The sequence below is a fragment of the Pteropus medius genome, unplaced genomic scaffold (assembly GCF_902729225.1).
Source record: "Pteropus medius unplaced genomic scaffold, Ma_sr-lr_union100, whole genome shotgun sequence".
Taxonomy (NCBI): domain Eukaryota; kingdom Metazoa; phylum Chordata; class Mammalia; order Chiroptera; family Pteropodidae; genus Pteropus; species Pteropus medius.
In genome coordinates this window covers 1,557,944-1,566,816 of record NW_024355523.1, presented here as the reverse complement: position 1 = coordinate 1,566,816, position 8,873 = coordinate 1,557,944, and positions in this window count along the sequence as shown.

The window sequence follows — 8,873 nt, the reverse complement described above, 5'->3', positions numbered from 1 at the left end:
GAATATAAAATATTGTTTGCATCCAGGAAAAAATGAGAACAACCTCTCCTGTCTGCCTTTAAATTTAACTATTCTCTCTTCTCTGAGCTGATCTTGACTCCAACTACTAGAAATGTAATTGTATCACAACGGCTTTTTTGAAGAGATACAGGTTATGTAGTAGATATTTTCCGTCTCCCCTCTACTTTAGTCACCACAACTTTCCCTCTATCATTAGGGAATTTGCAAATATAATTCCTTTTTTCCTGGTGATAGCCATGCTGACTAATTCTTCTGTATATGAATTCTTTCTCTTGACTCAAATATAGCTTTTTATCCTTTTCTGGCCTTACAAAGATATCTCTTCCCTCTCTTTTCTATCTAAATCTTATCTTTATGTGGTGTTTCTACTATCTGTCTTTCACAGAGTAGAAGGTTGTTGAGGCTCTAAGAAGTTCAGTTACTTGCCTAAGAACTCACATGATAGACCATATGAAGCATAGTGATGCCTTCATAGTCCACTGTGGCCAAGCTGATGCTCCATTATTCTCTTAATACGTTAACATAAATATGTATGGGTCATATTAGATTATTACATAAATGAGTGAGATATTGCTAGTGGTAGATGAGGATGCTTTCTGAAATGATCTAGTGACTTGGCAGAATCTAAGGCGAAAATTACCTACCTGTGAGGTGTCTGTAATGGTGTGGAAAAAATGCATTCACTAGCACCATTCTAACGTTTCTCACTGTTTTATGAAGTGATGGACATCATCTTGTTATACGCTCTATCGTAATCAACTTAAAATACTGTTATGGCTCCTCGAGTTAAATTATGGTGTCAATGGGCATAGAAATTATTAAAAAGTAGGACACTGATCCAAAAAGACTGGGCCCTTGCTTTGTTAGGGAAAAACAGCTCTACCATCTGTGATCTAAATGTATAGTTCTGCATGCCTCTTTAACTTATTCTGAAATAAATAATATTTAACTTTTCATGAATTTATACTTTGGATATGATGAGAATATTCTTCCTTCATTTATTTAAAAATGTTGATCTTTTTCCTTAAGTCATTATCAAGTTCAAGTTACAGTGGAATCAATTGAGACTGAGGATGCCACTAAATTTCGGTATATAAAAAGTATAATATAATTTTAACTGAAAAAATTAAACATTTTATTTGAAAGGGTAAATTTTAAGAAATAATTTAAATTAAGAATAGATATCTGTTATTGTACTCAATTCTAGAATAGACACAAAATAGAGAAAAATATATTTTAGAGTTCAAATGCTGTATATTTCTAAAAGTCAGTCTAGTTAAATAGACTCACAGACATATTGTGACAACAAGCTGTGTGATAAGGTATTGAAACAGTTTAAACAGTAAACTTAAACAGAAAATGAGCTACAGAATTTGTTACTGGAATATAAAATGCCCAGAATTAGAAGTCAGCAAATGAGATTAAGACTAAGATTTATGATTTTATAATAGCTCATTCTTTGGTTTTGGTTAGCCAACTGACCACTCTGGGGCTTAGACAAAGGGAGAAGATTGAAAGCAAAGGTCTTGAAGTTTCCTTCCAGATACAAAATATGTCTCAGTCCATGATTTTTACAGTGTAGTCCCAATGTGATAGCAGAGCTGCTATCATACATATTCCTTTTTGCTAGTTTAATGTTGAATCTATTATAAACTGCTTCACTTGAATAAAACTCAAAATTTTGCAATAACACAAGGGGTTAATAGAAAATAGATTAAAATTAAACTTTTTTATGTCTGTCCCTTTGACAGTTTTGAAGTCACTTTGATTATGCCATGGCTCAACAAGTAAGGTATATCCTTAAATGGAATTATTGAGTGATGTTTTTCTTCATACACAACAAATAAGCTATTCTGAGAACCCAGTAACTTGGAAAAGAATGTGATAATTATTGAAATGAAGTAAAATTCCATAGTTAGGCATTAAGTGAAATTTATAATATGTATAAAATGGTGTTACTAAACTTACAGCTTAAATGCCCAAAATATAGAATGACTCATGGAGAAAATATTTCAGTTGATATTTTTTTGCTTATTATTGAAATATAAATTGACAGTAATAAGACAGACTCATTTACGGTTTCATCTTGTCAAAGTAAATCTCTCTGCTTTATGTTTAGGAGTATAGCACTAATAACATTAATATCAATAGTACTATAAACAAAATTTATATTCTTTTTATCATTTATTGCGTCCTTAAAATTGTTCTGGTATAGTAGAAAGCATGACTCAATATTGTTTGTGAGACTTTCATGTTAAAAATTAAAAATTTTATTCTAAAATTGTGGAGTTTACTCGAAAGGAAAACTTTATTAAAACCAAGTTTTAAATGTATGGCATCTTGTTATTTTGCTGTCAATCATTAGTCATTATAATTTTAATACCTTCCTTTAAAATAATATTAATATAGTAAGGAAATTTGTACATGCCTAAATTATTTTTGGAAATGCTTTTTCTGAAGAACACCACAGTGATTATTTAAAAAAGGTCTTTTCTAAATCTAATTTGCAACAGAAAAATAAATAAAGGCAAGTGATTTAGGGTACTTGACACAAACTTTTTTCTCATTTGTTCATATAAAGACTATCCAGAGCATCACATAGAAGAATGTAACCGATAAAGTACTAGTAGCATGGTACCTTTACATGAACACATAGGTAAGAAAGGCTTTATAGATAAATACATGTGGGTTCTTTCCTATAATCTATGAGAGAATCAATAAATACATAAATAAATACATAATTAAATTCAGTACTCCATAAAAATTGAACTTATTTTTATGGAGGTGCAGAGACAAAAACCTAAAGGGCTTTGAAATTCATCAACTGTCCTAAAAAGAGTGTTAGTATGAAGTTCCAGAACTGATAAATTTTGATTTTCTCTCCAATATGAGAAAAAATCAAAATGCTCCAAACCAGCAACAGATGGTATTACAAGGTGAAAACAACATCGATGTAAATGAAGATAAAATTATCAGAGGGGCAGAGGGTGAAGCGGATGAAAGAGCCATGGCATTCTCCCAAACCTCAGAAACAGAACAGAACTCTGACGTGCTCTTTTCATTCTATGATCTCAAAATATGTAAACATTTTCACTTGCTAATGGGGGGCGGGGGCGAGATGGAATGCCTGGAACTGTCCATGGAATGGCAGTGCTAGAAATTGCTTTGACTTTTTGGCAACCTCATATTTTTCCTTCTGAGAAATTTACCTTATTACTCTATGCGTGGCACATGATTCTAATAGACAACTCCTCTTGGAAGATATTCAGTAAAAAGCAGACAAATTCATTTCCCTTAGTTATACTTAGCTGGGAAATGTGGTGCCCAGTTTGGTCATTTATGCACTTATGTATGAGATGTACAAATGTACTTACAAATTTCTGTATATTTGTGTGAATTTAGTGCTTAAACTACAATATCGAGGTGTCTGTATTTTAAAATTTATGATTAAGGTCAGATAAGGGCCAGTTTGAAGAAACTGACGATTTTAGCATATTTGACTCGGGCAGAAAAATTCTTTAATTTCAGTGACACATGTTCACCTATAATTATGTGGATTTTCTAAGGTGTCTTTTCCTTCTCTAATATCAGAAAGCTGATTGGAGGTCCCTTGGCCTGTGGGATGTAAAAAATAGTCTGTTGATAAGCCCTCACTCCAAAGCATCCCCAGAATCTATTTCACACTGCTAAAATAACTTTTTTTATAGTGGTAAAGCATTCTAGGAGTGGAGGGTGGGTAATTTGATACATGTTATCAGTGTGTCACAATCCTTTTCTATATTTGAGGTAAGAATCTGATGATGTTTTTACCTTTACCACAATGTTTAGTATTTTCCCTGGCCTAAATACTTCCCAATCTTTAAAATTCAGGTAAAGTTTCCTTTTCTGCACAACTTCTAGGAAAATGTAAGATCCTTCTCTTTTTAACATGGTTTAAGGGAACGACTGTGACTGCATTCAGGGCAGTTTAATTTAAGTGATGAATTTAATACTTCAGAAAACCTAAAGGTTCATATATTCTATGTCATGTAGAATACTGTATATTAATTATTTTTTTACCAGATATTTTACAAATACCTCACCTTATCCTGTATGTAATCAATAATGTATTATCTTAGGATACAAAGACATAGACTATCAATGTTTAAAAAAATAAAATTCAGATGAAGTTTTATACATGTCTCCCTAAAGATTAAACTGAAATTGTCTTTTTGATAAGACTTTAACTACTATCTCAGTGTAAGGATAGGGTTCTTGCTCCCTGCTTTGTGTTTGCTATAGATCCATAATTTGAGTTACCATTGGTAAGAGTGAGGAGAATCTTTTGCTTCTTCTGCATAGATACTATCTAGAATGCCTTAAGGTTGGTAAAATTCTCTGGGCCATAAATCTTGCTCCTATGTTAGTATCAATAAAATGTATCTATGTATGTATCTATCTATGTATGCTTTCTTCCTTCCTTTCTTCCTTTCTTCCTTCTTTCCTTCCTTCCTTCCTTCCTTCTTTCCTTCCTACGTACCTACCTACTCCTGATTCCAGAGTTTAGAAAAAGTTTTCACTATAAATCTTCAAAATAGAGATATAGACATTTGAAATGTATGAATAGTGGAGCAACTTAGGGCTCATCTGAGAGAATGTTTCAAGCGATCAGGAGGAAAGAAACTCAGTTATCCCACTTGTGGAAAGTATATTTGTAAGAATACATAAGCGAGTTAAGTGGTAGATGCTTCAACAACTACCAATCTGGTATCGAAAAGATCTAGGTACACAATAGAACTTACCTCAAGTATATGCCAGAGGTTCTGGATGCAGCAGTAACTCTAGAAGGTATCCTTTATATTCTTATAAGAGAATTGAGATACTTTTTATGTTCCCTCTCCTCTGTTCTATTGGTCTCTCTCTCTCTCTCTCTCTCTCTCCCCTCCCTTTCTCTCATACATACACACCAACACCCCAAAGCCCAAAGAGGCCATTGTTGGAGAGATGGTCTCTAGCTGATAAAGAAATCCACTCACTGGCTGTAGTCTCATGCCAGGCCACATCATAGGCCACTGGCAAATCTATAGATAACAGTCTTTCTGCGAGCAGCCCACCTCTGATCCAAGCTGCAATGACTCTTGGAGTGGAAAGGAAGATGGTGTAAAATTTGGTGCAGAGATTTTTCAAAAAGTATAGTGGCCAAAGAAGGCTCCCAGAGAATCACAATCCTCTCTCTAATACTTTGCTACTCAGAATATGGTCTATAGACCAGCAATGTGGACATCACCTGGGAGCAATTTACGAATGCAAAATATCAGGCTCTTCCCTGACAAACTGAACCAGAATCTGCATTTTGAATTGACTGCATTTCAATAAAACATTCGAGTGATTCATATGCAGATTAAAGTGTGAGAAGCACAGAGTTTGTCAAGTTCTCCCTGGGCTTCAACTTGACTCTAAACAAAATCCCTCCGTAGAGTCAATGTATCTGTCTAGATCTCAGATTCTTTATCATTAGACTAAAATTTCAGATGTACAAAGATGCACTAAAGTAATGTGTTACGTTCTTGAACAAAGATAAGCAAGTAAGTTGTATCTCAGTCTGGGATGCATATTCTGGCTCCTAACAACCTCTAGTATGAATGAATACATGCAATGTGTGATCTATGCACTTCTGAAAGTGGTGAGAGCCCTGCTGAGTGTGGCAGCTAAATGCAAGCTTAGATGGGCAAAACACTCAGCTACTTTTATGAGTGACTACTTAATTCCTTGGCTGGATGTCACCTCAGTGAATAGAAAAATGAATTTGTTTCAAGAAATAATTTTTCGGAACTATTTTATAAGCCAAGTTAAGTCTGAATTTTAGAAAATTACTGACTAGAACTTAATAAGCAAATTTAAAGTTGCTTTCAAACAGAAAAAAAAGTACAAAATATTTTCATCTTCTTTAGAATGGATAACTAACATTCTACTAAGTCATACTTGTTCTTCTCATTCTAAATTCTTGTGTTCATTAGTCAACATTTAAAAACCTAATTTCTAGAATCATCTAATATTTAAAACAATTTGGAAGCAATATTTGTAGTTATTTTTCCTGTATCGTAAATAGCCTCCCTCCCAAATAAAATGTCAAATGATTGGCAACTTCTCTTTCCTATGTTACCATTTGGGGGTGATTTGAACTCTGGCTGGGCCCAGTGTAATGGAGGGCGGGTGGTAACAATGCAGAAATGCAATTAGCTAAGGTAGACTATAGCCCTGTGGAATTTGGGAGGTGAAAAGATAAAAGATGGAGTATTCAACAAGGGAGGACAGGATTCTCAGTGAAGAGGGCTATAACAATGCAGAAGTGGGAAGGTCTGTATTATATTAGGGCCACAATGGGTGGTTACAAATGATTGGTGCATGAGGTCATTTTGATTGACACTTGGCTGCTATATAACTCCCTGCCTACAACGCATGTGCATATCCAGAATTCTACTACCAAAAGGGTGTTCTTTGGGTGGTCTCTGAGCTGGTCTTCTGTTCCTTTTCTCCCCCTGTCTAACTTAATCTAACTCCTAGACTGGAGGTTTTATAGCACAGTGTTCTGACCCTGTTCTGTGTCCTCCCCAGGGAAGCATGTACTGAAAGTAATTTAAGAACAACACAGGAAAACCAAAGTTTCCAAAATAATTTTGTCTATGAATTAAACAGTAAATTTAATGTTACCCTTAATAACTGTACTCTCGCTTACTTAGATAACAATACACATTTTAAACTTTTAATTAAAAAATAAACTTTAAAATTAGAAAAATATTTGTCTAAAGTTTTGGTTGACACAGATTTGCTTTTGTCTATGTCTTTCTGTCTCTGTCTTTCTCTCCAAATATATATTTGAATGTGTATGTCTGATTTCGTTATATATACATGTCATGTGCATTTTAACTCTGATAATTTTTTTCATGCAGAAGTATGTTTCTAAACATTATATAGTCTAATATATCAATATTTTATTTTTCTACGTCTTTATTGGAGTCAGCTATAAAGTTTTCCTCACATGAAAAAATTTATTCGATTTTCCAGTTGTATTTGCATAATTTCATTTTTTTTTACATTAGACTTATGATTCATTTGGCGTTTATTCTTGTGTATAGTGTAACCACTTTCACCTTTTTCTAAAATGCTATCATATCATCCTGGCACTACTTATTTCAAAAAGTCTTCCTTTGACCCAATGATTGGTGAAGACATTTTCATCATGCACTAAAATTTTCATATGTACTTGAGTCTATTTCTAGATTTTTTTACTGTATTTCACTGATTGATCTGACCAGGAACGTGACTGTAACATACTGTTTAATGAGAGGAATTATAGCATGTTTAAATCCATGGTTGGTGTAATATAATCACATAGTTCTTTTATAGGAACTCATAGCTATTTTTATGTGTTAATTTTTCATATGAACTTTAAGTAACAAACTGTTTTCAGAAAAAAAAATGGTTGTTGGTGTGTTTGCTAAATTCATAATACATTTAATAATTGAATTAGAGTGAACTGATATCTTTAGGGTGTTGTCCTACTTCCTTTTTTTTTTTTTTTGACTGAAAGGAATGGATTTACAGTGTGTGATTCAGGTATTTCACATAACTATAGGCTTGCACGTAGGAGAATTACAGTGGGACTCAGGCTGGTGAAATCTGGGAAACATTTATTTTTAATTAACTTCTCATCCTTTTTTGTTGTTGTCTGTTAATTATTTTGCTTTTAATAGACACACATATTTGTGTAGAGCTCTGGAATTTTGTAATTATGGTAAGGGGGAGAAAATATTTAAAACCGGTTAGGAGAGAAATAAAAAATGTATTTAGTTTACCCTGGGGCCAATATATTACTAGGATCAAATTTAATTGTGACAAAGATTTCTAAGGATGATTTAAAAATATTGGGGACTAAAAGACAGCCTTAAATTATTTGTGTTTCATGATGATATATAATACTTATGGGTGGAACTTCTGCCATTACTATGATTTTTTAATAGAAATGAAAGTGAGAATTAACTTGTAAATCAAATTACCAACATAGTGGGTGTCAGAAGAAAAGACATGTTAGAGTCACTTACTCATTCCAGTGAATTACTAATGTCAGTTTGTGAAACATGAAGACTGAAGTAAGTTATCAGTAAGAAAACTGAGTGAAAACATAAAAATATTCGCCAAAATAATAATCGTGTCCAATTGTCCAAAAGAATGGGTAATTGTCATGTGCAGACTCTCTTATACCATCTGTTGCATTTGAATTTTATCACTGTCTTCCACATAGGTGGCAAAGGGCAGGTCAGTGAATTCTTTCAGAAAATTGAGTTTTTGTGACATGGCTGATCTGTTGATTTCAGTTTCTTTAGAGGTCAATTCAGCCATAGATAGCACTAATGATTATGAAGACAGCTGAAAGAAACTGTAATAAAGTGAATGATATTTTGTTAAAAAGATAAACAACTTGTATAATTAATTAGGTAAATATTATTTTTGAATACTAACTATGTGGCAGGCAATGGTATATTTACTGGCAGCAAGTGGTTAAAACAGATAACAGCCTCACTCCTGATGGAGCACATTCTGGTAAGTGAAAACGGCAGCAAAACAAAATTAACTTGCAATTATTGGACATTAATGTGTGGCTGGATATTTTTCTAAATAGTTTACATCATGCATTACACTATCTAATACAAAAACCCTGGAATGAGAAATATAAAGATATTGAGGAGGGAAAAAAGTGAGTAATTTACACAGCTAGTAAGTAATGATGCTAGGGATTTAAAGCCTGATGATACAAACTCCATATATTTTACATAAAAGTCATGAAGGAAAGTATTGTAGGAAAAGGGTATCTA